We start from the raw sequence: 19,084 nt of genomic DNA, 5'->3' as shown, positions 1-19,084 counted from the left end.
CAAATACGATTTATTTCTTCCTTGTCCACCACCTGAGTTATCAGCTTGCAGCTAGACCGCTCTTTCTAGACAAGAGCAAGACAATCCTCTTAAATACCACCTCGTGGCTGTTAAAAATGCAAGCAGCGTTCATCTATGCATACCGGTATTAGCATCTGGGTTTTAACGGCTCTTCCATGCTATTGCAAACCAATAGTCAACAGCCACGTATTTTTTGTAGAAGATCCTGTAAGTAATTCTTTGATCATACTCCGAGTTACAAAACTGATGAGAAACCAAGAATGGTGCCTGGATCACAAGCAGAACAAAGGCAGCTCGCTGCAGAAAGGGCAGGAAAATGTACTGGGAACTGCATCCTTACCAGCACTGAAATGAAGGAAGCTCCTGTCCCCAGAGCAGCCAAGCAGACCTCCACCAGCGATGCAGACCATGTGCTTCCTGGGGATATGGGGATCTATCTGAATTTCTGTGGTGGGGTGGGAACAGCACTGGGAGGGACTGGGGTCCAGGCAGTCACACTCTGCTCTCACTGCAAGCTCCTGACCATGTCCCAGGATTTCCTTGTGGATGGGAATGTCTAAAGGTCTATGTGAAGAGCTACTTAAATCGGCTGTCTTCTCTCTGCAGCACAGCACAGCCTGACCTGCATTTCTTTTGGCAGCACGTGGGTCCATCCTACTGCAGAGTAGGAATAGGTAAACGGATGAGGAGGAGCCTCCCAGCAGACACTCCTGCTAGACACGGCCCTTCCTTGCTGGGGAAGCTTCCAATGCTCCCAAGCTGCAGAAAAGCAGAGCTGCCATGTCAGCCAGCCACTGTCTGCTGCCCTGCACAGCACTCAGCACACGGCATCACCCCTACACCCAGGGGCTGCTCAAACTCTCTCAGGCATCAGAAACTTAAAACCAGGCACCTCTCACAATTACGAAACACTACTAACTGCTTCTGCCTTCCAAAACACCATCTATCCACCGTAGGGCTCAGCCCTAGTTAAAAAGCTCCATGATTCCCTGCCCACTCCTTCCTGTTCCAACACCACCCCTTTCCGACAGTTTCCATCCACAAAGCTGCATTTTTTCACGATTTGCCATTCATCAAATACACTCACACACAAACATCTACCACCAGTCATAATTGCTTCCTGCAGGAGAGAGGAGAGGCACTTCAGCTGGTGAAGGAGATGTAACCATAACAACAGCACCATGACAACTACAAGTGATTTCTGCAGCAAGAAATAAGGCACCAAGTTATTGCTAAGAAATCCCCTCCATGCAAAGGACAGTGAAAGCAATAAGGAGGCACGAGCAGTTGGCAGAGCTGCCAACACCAAGGAGTACAAGTCGCGCTGGGTTTTAAATCCTGCACAGTGCTGCAGTTTTTAGGATGAGACAATGAAACAAGCACTTGCCTCAACAACTTGAGTGTTTATTTGTATCTTTACAGCCTTTTGCTATTGAAGCACTTATAAAAGGTTTGCCATACATAACATGAGTCTGCAAAAGCTGGAAGGCCAGCTGAAATCATTAGGTTAAGGAGATGATTTTAAAGCTCGCTGCCTTCTGACCCTTGGTAGCACCAACACGCCATGGACTTGCTATGGCTGACACAAGCTGGCTAACAGCTGCGTGCTGCCCTCACTCTCAGCTCACACTGCCACACTTAAAGCAGCCCACAAAAAGGCTGGAGTGCCACTTTGCAAGATTTCTCTCTTCCCCACATCGACCTTGCTAAGACACTTTGATGTGATGTTGCATCTCTTCTCTCAAGAGACTCGGTGATGGATGACAGATCAAATTAGGTAGTGAAGAATGTAATTAATTACGCTCATACATGACACACAGTCTCCATTCAGGACAGCTCTGCAACCTGCGATGTGAACCAGCCCGTTCAGCAGGGAGGTGCCACACCGCTAATTCTGAGCAGAAACTCACAGAGCAGCAACCTGACTTACCCACAACAAGCTCCCTACCTGCGCTGGTGGGGCTCTTCCTTCACCACATATATGAATTACTCTGACATCCCTTTGTTCTTTCACTACGACCTCACTAGATGTGACAGGTTTGCATACTATCTCAGCTTTACTCTGTGAGCTTTTAATTAGAAAAAGAAACGCTGCCTCTACAAACGTGGCTGTGTTTTTGATTTTCCAGAGCTCTCACCTAACTCACACAACTAATTCCAGCCCTGCTACAGCACCATCTCTGAAATACCCGGATGCTATCTTTGGGAGCACTGTCACGTCACCTAGTAGAAATGCTAAGCAGGAGGCTCGAGGCAATTTCAGGCAGGCTCTTCCCTAAAAACATACGCAGGAGAAGCAGCCCACAAGCAAGATTCAGCAGCACAGCTTTTGCACGGCCCCCAGGGCCATCTCCATGGGATGACTGCCTGATTTGGTCACCATCCCAGCTTACTTGTCCTTCCATGCGCTGAACAAGCTGGACTCTGACATGGAAATGAAGTATTAAAGTGGTAAGAGATAAGGACGGTTTCAGCAACACTTGCTCATTTGAAGAAGGTTGTCTCCCCAGGTCAGGAGCAGCAGGTTAATGCTGAGGGTGCTTAGCTCCACAGTGCTCAGACACACCAGGCAATCACGCCAGGCACACCAGGGAAGCGGGAACATCTTACTGTCTAGCAGAGACGCTGCTTGTTCATGCTGAAAAAGAGCAGCGGACAGCAGAAAGCTTGTTCTGGGCCCCCTCTACCCAGGCTCCTCTAAGCATCTTTCATTCTCAGTTTCGTGGTTAGAAAACCTTATAGGTAGAGGCCCAGAAACCCAACACAGAAGCCAATGCTTTCACATGCAGCACAAAACAGCTAACTGTAAATAAATAAATAAGCAGAAATGAGGAGATGAAGGCTCATAAAACCGCTGGGGGGAAAGGTTATTTACAGCAAGCTTGGCATGCGGCAGTTAGTGCTAGAACTTTCCCACAAAATGCCTGAGTGGTGGATTGCTGTGCTGCAAAACCCCGATCCCACCAAAGCAGTAGGATTATTTCACCTCTTCAAACTATTTCCTAATAATAATATTATAAACAGAACACTTGTATTAACTTAAATACGCTCTCATGCTTGCCTGACTTAAAAACATGCTGTCCACCCACATGCAGCCCCCACTTGTATGACCATGGCTGCACATCCAGGCAAATAAGATATTCTCTCACTACCTGGAAATGAGAATACCCAGAAATCTTTTGTGCTCTTGAAAGACTCCAGAGGGTGAAATCACAATATTTGGGATACAACATTGTCACGTGAAAGCTTTTCCCTGCCAAATTGTAACTCAACCAACCCTACTGCCTACAAAAGAAATGAAGCAGTCACTCCCCACTGTGCTCAGGCACAGGGGATGGAAGGCAGGGAGAACACAGCAAGGAACCCGGCAGCACAGAAGCTGTTTGCAGCCCTTGATTTCAAAGGTATTTTTTTCCCATTGGAGGGACTTGATTTAAGACCCTGAAATATGCATTCAAGCAGAAACAGGAGTTTATATGCCCTGGCTTGTATTTTAGCTAGAAAGATTTCTTCAATTTTGAATTTACTTTTTTTTGGGGGGGGTGGTGCTAAGAAAATTAAAGTATTAATGCATAAGGCAGAACCAACTCACTGAGTCATCCAAGCTTTCTAAAATCTTAATTGTAGGCCTTTGCTGTGACAGCAAGTCCTATTTCGGAGGCTCTTTTCCTCCCCCACCTCCCATGGGTGCATGCAATCACTTGATTCTTGCTACAGGTTGGCTTTAACCTTCTTCTGCTGCCACCCAGTATCTTCCCACCCCGCGCCAATGGGCTGACGTATATGTGTGAAGTGAGAGGTGCTCTCCTGGGATAAGAGAAGGAAAGAATGAGTTCTGTGGGAGGCAAGGAGTGAGCCCAGGGCCAGGAGTAGGGAAGGGCAAGAAGGTTGTGCTGCATGAAGTAAATGTGTGTCAAGAACGATAAGATGGGACTGATGAACAAATTCAGTGACTGAGGGAAAAGTCTGGAAAAAACAAAGCCATGGGGCTGAATGTGTGTTGTTTTAATATAAACAGGCAGCCAGGAGGAAAAGGAAGGGAGCCTGGATTTGCCATCTCCAATCAGAACATCCAGCCTAGACTCCTGCCACAAGCAGTGGCCAGCACGAGCTGCTCGACATGTAAAGGCAAGAAGCTCCACTGAGTTTCAGTGTCACATCAGCACGTTCTCAACAGACTTAGTCACCACCACGTAACACAGCCCTGCTGGTTTCCATCATGGCCATGTGCCTTCATGCCTATGAGGATCTGGATCACTTTCCTTCAAGGCAGCACAAGCAAGGATGCCTTCAAGGTCATTTTCTGGACAAGGGGAGTAACCTCTCTTGAAGCAGCTCTTCTGTGCACTACAGGCAGAAAACTCCATTAAACGTTCAACAGCACACAAAAGGCACAACGGGAGATGGGGCACGCAGAAAAGGGACATGGAAAATTCACAAAAGCATTTATGTGTTCAGGTGCTCCTGATATCTCATTTGACAGAGACCCAGGATCTAACACACAACAACTGAGGCCACTTCTGAATTTCCCTGGATTCCTTCTGCTGCAGTCTTTCAGCAGCACTAACGCTGATGCTGGTTTGCAGTGTCTGAAGGCATTAAGTATTAATCACAAACAAGGCACAGGCGACCCGGAAATGGTGCAGAGTGTGCAACCAGGATGATTAAAGATCCAGAGAAGCCTCTGTGCGAGGAATGACTAAACAGGCTGGGGCTCCTTATCCTGAGAAAGAAGGGAATTGGATGGCGCTCTATAAAGGTGTGCAGCAAAGGGAAGATGAGTAAGCAAACAAACCCTCTCTCCACAAGGAGCAACAGTGCATCTAGCAGGACTTCTCTGCCAACAAGAGCAGTGCAAAACTTCCCAGTCCCAAACAAAGTTCAGAGCTATACAGATGTCTATATCTAAGTGGCTGCCATAGCTAGATTTCCTTGCTGCCAGATAGACAGTGATTCATTCTGTAAGTTTTGTGCCCTGAGCTTCCACCAATTCTCTTCTTTTCATCCTGAAGCTCAGCAGAAGTCTAGCAGTAATAATTAGCAAGCCATAAAAATCGACCTGATTTGTGGGAACCACTGAAGGATGCAAAGAGACGTTTCTGTTCAAGGAGATGGGAACAAAGGCGCGTGGTTACTGACCCAGTCATGTCAGACCTAAATTTTGAGGGAATCCCAAGCGATCAGCGTCCTGCAGACTGAACGCTGCCTATTCATTCTGCCCTGCTAGCAGAGTGAATGAATCATCTTTTCAGCCAGAGACAGCCCCTCTGGGTCAGAGCTGAGGTCGGCAGTGGGGCATGTGTTTCAGACTGCTTGCCCTAAATGAAAACATACAAGACTGCTTATGCTGCTGCAGCTCCAAGCATTTCATCTATAAAATATTTACATTTAGTATCTCATGAGACCACTTACAAGTGGCAGCTCAGGATACATCGCCAGGTCCTTCTGGAAGGGCCATCTGTCTTCCCATGTCCTCACGTCCTTCTTCCACAGACACGGTTCTCAGCTCATCCTGCTGCTTGTTCCCAACCTAACCATGAGCTCAGTGTCACAGCGCACTGTCTGCAGATTTTTAGCACAAGGAGGTCAAGTTGATTCTGCAGGACAGGTTGAAAATGAGCACCCTCTTTCTTCAGCTGGTGAACCAGCCCCTTCCAAGTGGCAGGGCGTAGTTACAGGGCTTGGTTTTGCTGCATCAGCAGAGGGCAGAACACATGGAAGAACATGTGCCTGGGCTGTGAGCTGGTGTTTCAGCTAGAAACTTCTAAGGCCAACAAAGCTGTTCATTTGCCAGCGCCTGGCTGCGTAATAGGTGTTTTTCATTTACAGTGTAATACAGTCTGTGTCATACAGTGTATTTTCCTTTATAGTCTGTTAAACACTGCGATGCTCAGCAGGGAGCTGTGAAATTCCATCACATTTGATGGGAAAAGGGATGCTTTTAAAAGCTGCCTCCTGCAGCTTTCACCCCAATAAGCATTTTCCTCATTCCTCTGTTAATTAACATCCAGTTTTCCTTCCTGAACTTATTATCCAGTTCATTCCCTGCAACTTGCCTCCATCATGTTGCTCATCCATCCTCACCTTCCCCCACGCACCCGCCACCTTCAAAACCACTTCTGCCTAAGAAAGCACAATAAGCCAAACTACCAGAGGGGAAAAAGGGCAAACACTACATGTCTGAGCCCAAGCTGCCCTTCCCAAGCAGGGTTCAGCCACACAAAGGGGTACCTCGTGCGTCCTCTACCCTCCCTTCTTCCCTCAGTGCATTGCTACTGAGCAACAGACAGCAAGGAACTCACCCCAAGGACTGTCTCAAAAGCACAACAGGACTCGCAGTGATCTGGCCCAGGCTGTGGCCCAAAAATCAGACTGTTTCCTGACTGCTCAAGGATCAGCACTACCCAGAGAGAGAGAGAGAGATGGTGTTCAAAACAGCTGGGCACCCCCACTTCTCAGTCCAGATGTCTCCTTGCCTCCTGTTTCTGAGGCAAGCAGCAGTCAGTATTTGCTCATCATCAAGACAGACCATGCAGTACAAAAGAACACTCTTGTCAAATGCAAAGCACCTTTACCAAGCTGTTAAGACATACCCACAAAGAAATAGATGCTAGGTTTAGCAATAGACCAAAACAACTGGCCCAATAGCTGGCTCCCCTCTTAGGCCTCATTCCTCTCCCACCCACTCTCAGATGCAGGGGTGCAGATGCTCAGGTTTAGCCCCACGTGGATCTGGAATAGCACTGCCATCAGTGTGAAACTCTCAAGAACAGAAACCCTGGGGAAGGCACTGAGGTTCCTCCATCAGCTCACGCATCCTGAAAGCCTCCTCTTACCCCATACATGCCTTCTGCACGCCATCTGGCTGAGCTGGGGCCTTCTTCAAGAGTAGGATATTGAGGTAGATCCCAGCACTGCTGGTACCCCACATTATGCACTGTCTGCAACAGCGAGATGATGAAAAGCCTCCTCCGTCCCACTTTTTTTTTTTTTTTTAATAAAATACCTAAATATTACATAAAGGATTCTTCTGCTGCCCTTATAACAGTTCCCAATTTGCAAAAGCATTTATATGAATGAGGCTGCAGCACAAACCAGAAGAAAGAATAAAACCCTAAAGCTCCTTTTCCGGAAGCACGGCTCAGATCAAACCCCACTGTGTGCACGCCAATCAGCAGAGACTTCCAGAACGGATTTACTCTGCTGCTCTGTCAGTGTTCTCTGGGAATATTACAGACGTCAGGAGATTTTTCTTGAAGCAAATCGTTACTTGTCCTTCAAAAAAGCACCTTACTTGATACAGAAGGATTTGGGATGGGAGGAGCTCCTAAACGGCAATCCTTGTTATTTCAGTTGACTTTGCATTTCTGAGCATTTTAGAGGGGCTGTACTTGGCAAAATGGGAATTGTTAACATCTGGTTAATAAAGACTACAATACCCACATCATTATACTTGGCACAGACCCACGATCAAGCACAAAAAATTACCATTTAAAAGATACAGTAGATAATTCAAACACCAACCATTCAAACTGTATGCTGCTTTGAAGAATATACTGCCCTATACTCTGTTGTACGGCTTCCAAGGAGCATTGCTCATTGCTATTTGCAGCTTCTGAAGTGGGGGTGGCATTCTTCCTTTTTCCACGCAAGAAGTGACTATTGAGAAAACATGTTTTTAAATAGAAGGCTTCTTTATATCAATACTAAATTCACACAACTGTGACGGGAAGTCACTGTGGAACCAGCTCTCTCCATTTAGCTCTTATCTCATTGCTGTCTCTACTCCCTATTACAAAAAACATAAGGACATGGCTATACTTTCCTCAGCTCTCGACCTTCCTCTGTTGCTTTACTTGTCCAGAATCCCAGGAGGTCTTAACATAAAAGATGTCCAAAACCTACTGGGAGCTTCATGCACGCTGCCCAAAGGTCTCCTAAACTTCTCATGCCAGAACCACCTTCGGCTGCAAGCAGGAAGAAAGGAAAGGCACAGGGGCAGTTTGCATTAGGGTGGATCAGGACAGCATTCAGATTCAGTCAGTTCTGCTCAAATTCCCTGGCACGTTCTCAGTCAGTGCTATGGAAAGTGCCACAGAACATATTCTGCTGACCCGACATTAAGGTACTTTTCACTCCACGTCTTCATCAAACTCTAGATAACAAAAATTCTTTCTGCCTTAGTTCCTAACGTTCATTTTCCTATTTCCTATTTCAGCCATTCCTGAGCAAGGAAGCTACAGGATCATAGAAATGGAAGGCAGCAACCAAGGCCTGGCAATGTAACCACAGTAGGAAATATACTGAGGGCTGTCCCCTCTCTGCAAACCACTGCAGAGTGTTTATGCATAGCCAAATTAGATATGAAAGGGCAAAACTGAACTGTTACTGAACAATAGGCTCCTTTGCAGCAGAAAGCCTAAGAAGCTGATGTATTTGGGAGGAAGAAGAGCAGCCTCACTGCAAAGCAAATGATTAACCGTGCAAGTCTAAGGAGACACTGAGAGCTTTCTTCCCGTAGCTGAGATGAGGCTGTTCTTTCCCAAAGCAAAGGGCAGCATTCTGTTTTACTGGCAACACTGTTAGCTCTGTAAATTCTACTTTCAGCGTCTCTCTGAAGGGGTGGGTTTGCCCCTACCGAGAAAGTCAGACACAACCATGATGGAAGGTCGCCAGCGTGCATTAATCACCCACAATATACGGACAAGGTTGTAATTCTTCTACAGGTTGGCCAGACTGAGCCATTTGGGAATGCAGTGTTAACCTCCTGCAGGCAAGAGACAGTTAAAGACAAAAAACAAAAAGCCACCAGAAGGTCATTCCTACAAGTATTTAACATTCCATAAGAAAAAGCCAACTTCCTTCTCAGCAGCAAAGAGCAAGCACTGCCTTATGTTTTTGGACACCCCCTAGAACTACCAGCTCACGTTCCGCTGCTCCCTGCCTATCTGCAGGACTACAAAATACACTGCAGTATAAACTCATTGCGTAACAGAGCACAACAAATTAAAGTATTTTTATTACACATGGCAAGGAAGCAGACCCAGAGATCAGAGCGCCTCATTTCCATAGGCTGCCATGTTTTAACCATGTGGAGTTTTCGAGACCAACTCGTTAACAGAAAGCAAAGCATTCGATTCAGGTCCTCCCCTGTTTCCTTTTAACCCCTTCCTGCTGCTCTCCGCAGTACTGACACACTGCGACCAATGAAAATCCCATATGCGTTCCCCAGCTTCGCAGGCATTTACATGTGCGTTTTGATGGGGGTCACGTTCCTGGTGGTGAAACAAAATACCTGCCAATAAAGGAACTACAGGAATTACAAATACAGTGGAAATGTGATGCCAGAACACATCTGAAAGAATTTAGAAGCAGCGTAAGGATTACATTACACATTTGTTTAATTGCACCCTCTGTGCAGAAAAGACAACAATAGAACGTGGTAAAAGCAGAACAGGATTTTCCGCATTCAGCAACACTTCCTTCCATTTTCTTTCCCCTGTCATCTCTGCACCAGAAACACTGAAATAGCCAGCATCGCTGCAGTTGTAATGACTTAACACCCACCTCAAGCACATACAGAAAAAGACTAATTTTGTAAGCTTCAGTGCTTTTAAATTATGTTTGTTACCATGAGAACTTGAGTAAAATGTCACCTACAAGCTTGCAGAAAGGGGGAAAAACAACAACATCAACAACCAAAAATCTCCTTTTAATCAGCAGTAGTACACTTGCTGCATTGCAGCATTTTCACGAGCTCCACAACCTTCTGCAGTGAGAGGCAGCAGAGATGCCCAGATACGTTTTGCTGAATACCTTATTCTGGACAAAAATGAGCTGACGATATGATTGTCACCCACCACTATTCCAACACATTCCATTCAAGGAAGATAAAGCACATACAGACGTTCCATGTGTCCCATGTTACAGATCTGAAACTAGAAAATTACGTGCACATGCAAAGCAGGGGCAGCTCCATCAGCCACCTGCAACAACTGAGTATTTTTATGTGATCTGAGACAAATCAAAGCTACTCAAACGAGGTTAATTTACCTGCTGCTTAGTAAAGGAGTCGCCTCATGCAAGTCTTTTTAAGACAAGACAGACATGTTTATTTATCCACAAGAGAAAAGCTACCATTATTCTAATTAAGAAAAGAGCCAAATTGCATCCCATTTAAAATGAATTTTCCCATGAAAGACCAATCCCCTCTTGAGGATATCATCCATGTTACAGCAGACGGTCTCCTCTAAATGATTTCACACGAATCAGCCCAAAGAGCAGATATCTGTCACCACGGGAGGAGGGCATGCATCACACCAGAGACCAGGGCTGCCATGATCTAAGGAGGGAAATGCAAACAGCTGAAAGAAAGTGGGAAAGAATGGCCCTATGCCATGATCACGTTCATGTTTTGTCCACCTTGCCTTCTCTATTACTTTCTGCTAACTGCTGTGATCCTGGAATCCTGCTCCCATAGGGTTAAAAGAAGAACAAGACCAACGACATGATTATTCCTGACCTCCTGGTGATGAAAACAACATTCCTCTACTTTGCGTGCAAGGAAAAGACTGGCTTATTTTTCATAGACATGGATTTTCCAGGAGATTAATAACATTAGCAATTATAAGGCACTTTATTGAATAAAGAGATTTCCATTTTATTATCTACAGACTGCTGAGATTATGATTGTCTCACCTCTTCTCTGGATTAATGTAATGTATTATTTGCTGCCAATTCGCCCTCTTCCATTGGGCATTAGACACATACAGGATGCTAAAAGCAAGCAAAGGAGAGCCTGCATGCCACACTCATACAAATCTGCACCAGCAGAGGTGACCCACCATCACCGTCCCCACTGCTAAAACACACCACACTGCCTCCCTGTGCTTACACTGCTTGGTCTCCATAACCATTCACCAAGTGTTAGTTAATGTCATTAAGCGTCACTTTTTCCATTTGGAGGAATTCAAGGACACACCTTTGCTTCATCTGCTCTTCCATGTCAGACACTGTTCTGTCAGCCTGTCCCTCTGCTGCCATCTGTCACACAGCAACACAACGTAACAGTATTGGTGGGACAGTTTAACCTCTACTGCCATCCCACCAACATCTGCCTCTGATGCTGTGGGCCAACATCATAAAATAGGAGGCAGTACTTTCAGAGCAGCCCTTGTTTATGTTCTTATAGTAATGAGGATCTTCCCCAGGACAGAACAGCTCTACATCTGAGGCAATGAGCTGCAAGATCAGAGTTCAGTCCAGGCTTCTGCTTTTCACCTGCTCTATGACCTTGAACTTATGAATAAATAAGCCCATGCTTCAGTTCTCCCATCTGTAAAACATGAATTATCACATTCACGCTGTCCGTAACTCGCCTGTTTGTGCTGCAAATCCTTCAGGGCGAGGGCTGTCTCTTTACATCTGCATGAGGATGCTCTGGCTCCCAACCAATGTCTTCATATCCAGATTTCAGAAAGTTTTGTTCAAGGAAGGACACTAACCAGACACAGCATCTGCCTGGAGGAAGCACGACAAACTTTTTCATGCAGCAACCCAAAAGGAGAGGATTGCAAACACGGGCCTCTGACATCAGTGCCTGAATAGGTCCCTGAGCATGTTGGAGAAGCAGAGAGGACCAGGACACAATGTGCCTCCTTAAATGCTCTGCAAAAAGAAGAGCCTGGAGCTTTGGATGTTCAACTCATCTGGTCCATGAGAGCCCAATAACTCTGCTCTGGCCCCTGGTCATGCTAAAAGAGACCCTTAAAGCCCTTGCTATCAAGAATATCCCCAGTTCAAAACCTGTATGTGATGTCTCAGATGAAGGCTGCAGCCCGTCCACCACATTAAAGAGTCTCTGCTGATAATGCTAATGCAAAAACAAAAGAAAAAGGAAATTATTCCATGTCTGTAAGGCTGCTGGCCTGATCAACTAGACTGCCTGATCAACTAGACTTCCCATAACACTTTTCCCCCTTTTTCCTTTGGTGATCTATATAAAGCTTTCTGCATTTCTTCTGATAGCTGCTCATTTCTACAACTCCTTTCACAAACAGCTGCTTTTGGTAGCAATTAAAAATGTGATATGTTGAAGTGCCAGAATCCACAAGTAGTGCCATAAATCACAAGGTATGCACACAGTCCCTGCTTCCAACCTCTCTCCACAGCTACGTAACAGGTCCTTAAAATTTCTTCCTGACATTAAAGCAGCACTGCCAACCTTCAGCTTGATTCCATCAGTTAGTTCAGCTGAAGATGTGTCAGTGTTCCCACAACCCAAAAATACTTGCTCCCTAATTGTCTCATTACGCTTGTGCTCCGGTTGCCTGTCCCTGCTGTCTGCTGTGTCTATCCACACACATCGCTGTGAATCACACTGGCCAACTGCTGCCACGTTTGACAGAAGACACTCAGCTCCTACCTACCACCTTTAGGAACTCCACAGATGGGTAAAAGAGATGAAAGACTTGAATGCCTCTGTGGATGGAGATATAAGTAGAAGAGCTCAGCCCTTATTTCTCCTGCCGCCCCGGACACCAACCTACATTGCCAAATACCACCAATCATTTTAACTTACAAAACAGTTTAATTCACAACAAACTACACCCAAATCAGTATGAAGACTCAACTTCAGGTATTTCAAAGTGGATTTCCTCTGAAAGATATAGAAACATTTGAGCTGCAGAAGGAACGCTGCACCAGATCTTCCTCACTTTGTTCAGGCCGGAAAAAAAAATAAAGGAAGCTTATATGGTTTGATTTGCTATTGTATTTGAACTAGCAATAAAGATTCTGCACCTGGGGGGATGGTGTCTGATTCCATTTTAGGGCAAACCTTCAGATTAATTTTTAATGGAGCTGAGCTATTTTGTCCATTTCAGTTATCTGCTGCATTGGTCAATATGTAGAATACAGAGCCACAATGGTAACTGGACCGTCATTGAATTAGCAAAACATATTCCTAATGGAAACCATGCTGATCCGCAGAGAGACAGAACTGGTGTTGTGTATTTCCTAACTCTCAGTACACTGGATTTTAAGAAGAAAAAGAGCAAAAAACAACCCACAAATAAAACAGAATTACACCCCTAGCTAGCTGCATAATGTATGTGCTTTCATGCCACTACGTCCCAAGTGAACTGCAACACGTGAGCACTGATTTCCATCTATGATTTCCCAGCATGAACTGCAGGGTCTCTCGGCTGGCAATTAAACCGGCAAACATGGTCTTACCAGCATGTTGCCTGCTTCTCACATCTCTGTGTCTCTCCCTACATCTGACTGTAAGCTCTGCGGGCTCTGGAATAACTCCACTGTTGGAGCACAGAGCAGCTAACACAACAGTGATCTAAGGCAGACTTGGACACCTAGTTACTAATATGGTGCTTAGAGCACTGAATCGCAGAGCGTTAACAAGAGTCACAGCAAAAGCTGTTGCACACAGTAGCTGGCTCCCAGGCACGCTGCCATTAACCCTACACTTGATCCTGCTGCGTCTAATTCTGCTTTCATTCCATTCATAAAGTGGAAGCAAACTCCTTCTGTGTTCTTAACATTTTTCCCAGCAAAATTATATAATTGTATAAGCAAGGACTTTTTTTTTTCCTGCACAAGAAGGCTCTAGCTGAAAGAAGGATACCAGGGAGTTAATACAGCATGCCACAGAGGAGCCTTACAGACACAGGGAGGGGTAAGACTATCAACTACTTGGTGAGAAAGGGATGCTGACTGAGAGCCTTGAGACGCCCCACACATGGCACACAAACACAGCAAATGGCCTAACAGGCAAACTTACAGCTTTATTACAGACGTCCTGGAGCCTTCTGATACCCAATTTGATGCTGATTTGTAAAACAAGAGAAAGAGCTGTGTCTCTAATGTCAAGCTCTCCCTTAAGATGCGAAGCCCCCGGCAGAGCAGGCTCCTGCACTGTTACCCCTCTCCCTATGCAGTTCTTCCAGCTGCTCAGCATGTCAGAGCCAGAGAACGGACTGATTCATAACTTCCTGCTTCAGAAGGAACCCGAGTCTCAGAGGGGTTAGAAAGGAGGGAAAAAAATGACTCATCTTAAGGATGACAACTAGAATAGTTTCTGGTCACGATTATGAAGAGTTTTCTTTCATCAGCTGTGCTGGAAAGAACATTATGATTCAAACATCTGTTCTTCTCATAAGCTTCACTCCTCAACACAAATGAATCCACGCCTCTCACAAACCCCTCTCATGCCAGAACGCTCACAGCACTACCATTACTCCCACTAACTGTTTCAGAAGCGTGTTTACTAACTTCATTGCTTACGCCCAGTAACTCAGCCCTTAACTCTGGGCATCAGGTATTCTAGCACTGAGTCCAAAGGGGCCAGGACTGCTGAAGCAGCTGGTGACTCGTGCTACAGGACACTCAAAACTACTGTCTTTTGTGGGATCATTTTTTCCATGGTGGTATAGCAGGCAGCGGTGACATCCAGCCCCAGCACTGATGTGAGAGCAGATCTCTGTTCCCTGCCACCAGCCGGAGCCATGCACTACATAGAAGACTTAAAGGGAACTCAGCACTAGGAAACTATGTGAAAATTCAACATCAGCACACCAGCCCGCTTCTTGAGCTGCAGGAAGCACTATGTTGATTTTACTGCCAGAGAACCAAAAGAAAATATGCTTCTCAACTGCTCTGAGTTTCCATGTGAGCAAGAAACATCAGCTCTCCTTCCTTATTTTCACTCCTCTGTAATACAGCACAGCAGTGAGAAGGTCTAGGGCTGGTGCCAGCTCCTGATCATGACAAAAGCAATGAGCACAAGCTGCAATGCACAGAACAGTGCAGCTTCCCTTTCTCACCAAGCTCGTCCTGCAAACCAACCTGTCACCATTCAGCACTACACAGGAGAAAGGAAGAAAGACATTTTCCCCTTCTCCTCCAGGCTCTCTGTCACCTCTTGGGCCCAGGGAGCCAGTGAGCTGCTTACCAAAAAGCTGCAGCAAGTCATGTCATCTCTGCCTGTCAGTCCCTCCCTGAGTCCTGCTTGTGGGCTGTAAACAGGTTTGAAGCATCTAGTGACTAGTGACTCAGCCTGAAAGGTAGGACTATTACTAACACTAGCACCATCATCATCGCTATTTGCTAGTGACAGGGGACATTCTCCTTCCTTTCCATTGCTTAACAACCATCCCTGAGGCCTTTCAAAATGCAGCAAATGCTGATGATAGCAGATAAATACAAGTAAGACGGTGTTCTGCTGTTCTGGCTTTTGTTCAAAACAGGCGTTTTCAAAGGAGAGAGCAGAAAATGACTATTAAGATCACAAGAAAGGAGGAAAGAGGCAGGTTGATTATACAATCAATAACAGCACTCCCTTCAAAGCGAGAAGAAAGTAGACTGATGACAAAGGATAAACACAGAGGAGAAAAAAAAAACAAAGGCTGGTTTTGTGCAAGAACACTGTGGGCATTGACAAATTTCAGCTGGAAGCCAGGGAGAGGTTTCTAGCTCACAGTGCAGTTGCAGAACAGCCCCACTGGTCAGTAAAAGACTACTTTTAAGAGGCTGGGTGCTGCTGAAGGAGGGCTGGATGCCATGCTGGAAGTGAGACCCAGTGTGCCAAGTGCCTTATTCAGCCCTTCCAAAGTTGCTCAGTGGAGATGCCTTCTTGCAGCTCTCCCAGTGCTAAGCAGGAGATACACAAGCCAGCAGCGGAGGCACAAGCCAGCAAAGAAGGCAGAGCCAGCAGGGGCACAAATGTTCTGAGCATGCTGCAGGTCCACCTCGCTCCCACGTTGTGCTTAAACACACAATACAGCACCATTAGAGAGCCACACTGCTTTTGAAGCCAAGCCTTCAGCTGTAAATGCTAATAACAGGCTGCACTGACATCACAGCTCAGCAGCATGAGCTCTGTCACCCTTCTGCAGCCCTCTGTGCCACTTTGCTGGTTGTGTCCCTTACCCAGCCCACCCAAGCCCAGCCTTGGCGATGTCTTTGCACAGGATGCACAGGGACAATCTCCCTTCCCCAAGCACTGACCTCCTTTATCACAGCTTTCCCCATCACCCACTTGCTGATCTTTTTTTTTTTGCTAGTTTTCACTGCTGTTTTTAGTCTTTATAGGGACAAAGGACAGCTAATGCTCACGAGATGTTATCATCCCATCACTGATGCAGTGAACCTGCACAGAAAAACCTTAGTTCCAATGAACAAGTCTTTCCCTCTCTTTCACTTTAAACTCATTTCCCCTCTTCTTAAAATGCCTGAGCAGCACCAAAAGGCTATAGGGTGCTCCATGGTCTTCTCCTTACTTTAAGAGCAATAATTCAGTCTGGTCAGTTAAATACGGGGCATGCAGAGACTGCTTAAACCCAGCAAAGCAGATGTCTGAGGATTTATTTTATCACCAGCGGAGAAATGGTGACCACAACAAAACTGCCTGTTACTTTAAATCTACAAAGCTAATTTAAGCCTCCATTTCGTACTCACACATGGCTGTAAGGGTACTTCAGGGCCATGGGAAAATTCCTGAAGCATACAGGACCAGTACAAGCAGCGCCGTGCTGCCCCAGGGCATGCCAGGAGCTGAGTGTTCCTTCCCAAAGTGCTGGCACATCCTCAGGCACATTGCTGCCACCAGAAAACCCCCCTGGATGTTTAGGGTTAGAACATGTCTAAGCAAGTGCAAATGCATGCAGGGTGGGAGAAGCCTGTGTCCCTCTCCAGCAGAACATCCCTCAGGGACACGAGAGGCTGGCACACACGGTCCTCATTTTGCTGTCAGGTCTATGTTGATGTAGATTGCCAGAGAGCTACTTGTGCTTCATACGCCCTCAGAACTTACAAGGACTAATCTGATCCCTGATAGACATTTCCTTCCAACTCATTGGGCCAGGACAGACGCAGGTAGACATAAACACGGAGGTCATTCAGGAAATGGGCAGATTGATGGGTTTGTAAAAGCTCAAAAATTCCAAAATCAGCCTTGTACCCAACAAATACACTTATATATACACCAGTGCACATGTGTACATTCGCCCAGATACCTGATCTCATGCTACCAAAGTGTTTTTTTCATTCTGTAGTATCACTTGCCTTCCGTTCAAGTTGTGTTGGATACTTGTACTGATTCCATCTGACCGGCAGCCCCAGCAGCATGGCAAAGGCTGCCCAGTGGGACTAAGGTAAATGCACGTGGCTCACAAAAGAGCAAAACAAACCAAAGAAATTTAACGACACTCTATAACTCCACAGTGCATTCTTTATAAACAAAATCACTGCCACTCTTTTCCAACATCAAAAAACAGTACCTTGCATAATTTCAATCAGTGTTCGGAATGGTCTGCTCACTGACTGATGAGTATCAGTCACCATTAACTGCTCACCTTTGCTTTGCAAAACTCTTCCCAGATTTTCAGTAGCTCAGCACAGCACAGGGCATGCTGAACCAGAGCTGGGTGCAGCAGCGCTGTCACCTCTTTCAGATGCTCTCCTTCAGTATCAACATCACTTCAACACATTCTCCACCCTCAGCTGTAAGCAGGTCCTCGCTAAGCCAAAACAGGAAGGCAGCTCCATAGGCAATGGGCGCAAGGGCTCCCATCAGACACAAGAGGCTTTTAAAGTAACAAAACAAGGAGGGAACTCAAAAAACAAGCACAGACAAAAACACAAGTGGGAACTAACCCCAGAAAAATAAAGTGTTCCAGGAGTTAAAGAAGTTTTCTTGCTCTTTTCTCAAGTCTCAAGGTCTGGTGAAGCAGCCTCCTTGTGGAAGTATACTAGCAAGAAGAAAGGTCATACCTGTTCAAGCAGATGATAGGGCGCTCTGTGTGGTTGTTAAACAAGGAAAACTCTCTGTTCCTATAAAAAAATAGAGAGAGATACACACTCTATTTAGTCCCTGTTCAGTTAGTTCAGCACAAACTCAATACAGTAGGACTGAGATGCTACCTACTTCCACAGCAGAGGCCTGAAGCCTTCTCTCCTTGACGCACATTAAATAGCAGAGGTTACACCACAGACATCATCACTAACCCCCCTCTTGTGGCACCTTTCATTCTGTGAGAAATGCTTGGGCAGTAACAGCAACCACCCTGTTCAAGCAGCCTCTTGTTTGTCCTGCCTACACACCCGCTCCCCTATTGCAGCTCTTCCAGCAGAATACACTGGGCAAACACTATGGATGCAAAGAGCAGCCTGAGACTGAAATGGTCACTGTCAGTGAGAAAGGTACCATCAAAGGTGTATGATGGGGACTGCTGGTACTGCTACCTGCCTTTAAGGCTGCCTCTCATTTGCTTTTAACTCCAGAGATTTTAATCAGACTCTCCTTCTTTCACACAGAGATCTCCTTACCACAATGCTTGCACAGGGCTGTGCTATATGGAGAGCTTCACCAGTTTGCCCAAGCAACACCCAGCAAGAAATGAATGATTCTGCTGCTTAGAATGGGAAGATTTCAGACAATTCTGACAGCAAATAAAGGGAGAGCAACTACACCAAAACACCGCAGAGGCTGTCAGTTGACCGCACCATCCACTTACATGCAATAATTAGTGACATGAAACAAGCTACATGGAACTGCAGCTCCAGCTACCGTCAATTCTAACCCCCACGGGATGAAGAGGAATGTTAAAATAAGCTAATTAAGTTTGCTGGGCTCAGCAGAAAGATTGATGTTCTTGACAGCTGAGCACTTGGAACTGCAAGTCCAAGCAGCCCTCCGATACAACACCTATACAAACAACGCTGTGCAGCCCATGCCCAACAAGGTGGCTCTTGGGAGGGCTAAACACAGGGCAGCAGCATTCAGCATTGGCACAGACACACCTGCAGCAGGCAGAGCAGGTGACCAGACAGCATTTTAAGGAACATACAAGAACAATAATCATCTCAGTACTTATACACAGTCATTTATCACACCAGCATTGAACACACACTCCAGTTGCCCAAACTGAAACCTCAATCAACTCTCTGATGAAGGTCTAACACAATAAATGTGATTTTAGCCTGCAGCTGAATATCAAACATACCAGACAAACAAAATACAGCCTGCCAGAAGCAGGAAGCATTTTTC

The 19,084-nt window shown here is 45.9% G+C and overlaps 1 protein-coding gene across 46 annotated transcripts in view; it reads right to left on the bottom strand.

Annotated features, from left to right (window-relative positions):
- The window catches only part of MAP2 (microtubule associated protein 2), a 186,503-nt gene that overhangs the window by 65,304 nt on the left and 102,115 nt on the right, over positions 1 to 19,084 (bottom strand). For 39 of the 46 annotated variants that reach the window (XM_015867896.2, XM_015867902.2, XM_015867895.2 and 36 more), the window contains one exon: positions 17,809 to 17,868. The exons of the other annotated variants lie outside the window; for them this stretch is intronic. The gene's annotated coding sequence lies outside the window, so the exon portion shown is untranslated. The remainder of the gene's footprint in view (positions 1 to 17,808; positions 17,869 to 19,084) is intronic. 46 annotated transcript variants of the gene reach the window in all.

The sequence above is a fragment of the Coturnix japonica genome, chromosome 7 (assembly GCF_001577835.2).
Source record: "Coturnix japonica isolate 7356 chromosome 7, Coturnix japonica 2.1, whole genome shotgun sequence".
In the NCBI taxonomy this organism is placed as follows: domain Eukaryota; kingdom Metazoa; phylum Chordata; class Aves; order Galliformes; family Phasianidae; genus Coturnix; species Coturnix japonica.
This window is presented reverse-complemented; position numbering and strand designations above follow the sequence as displayed.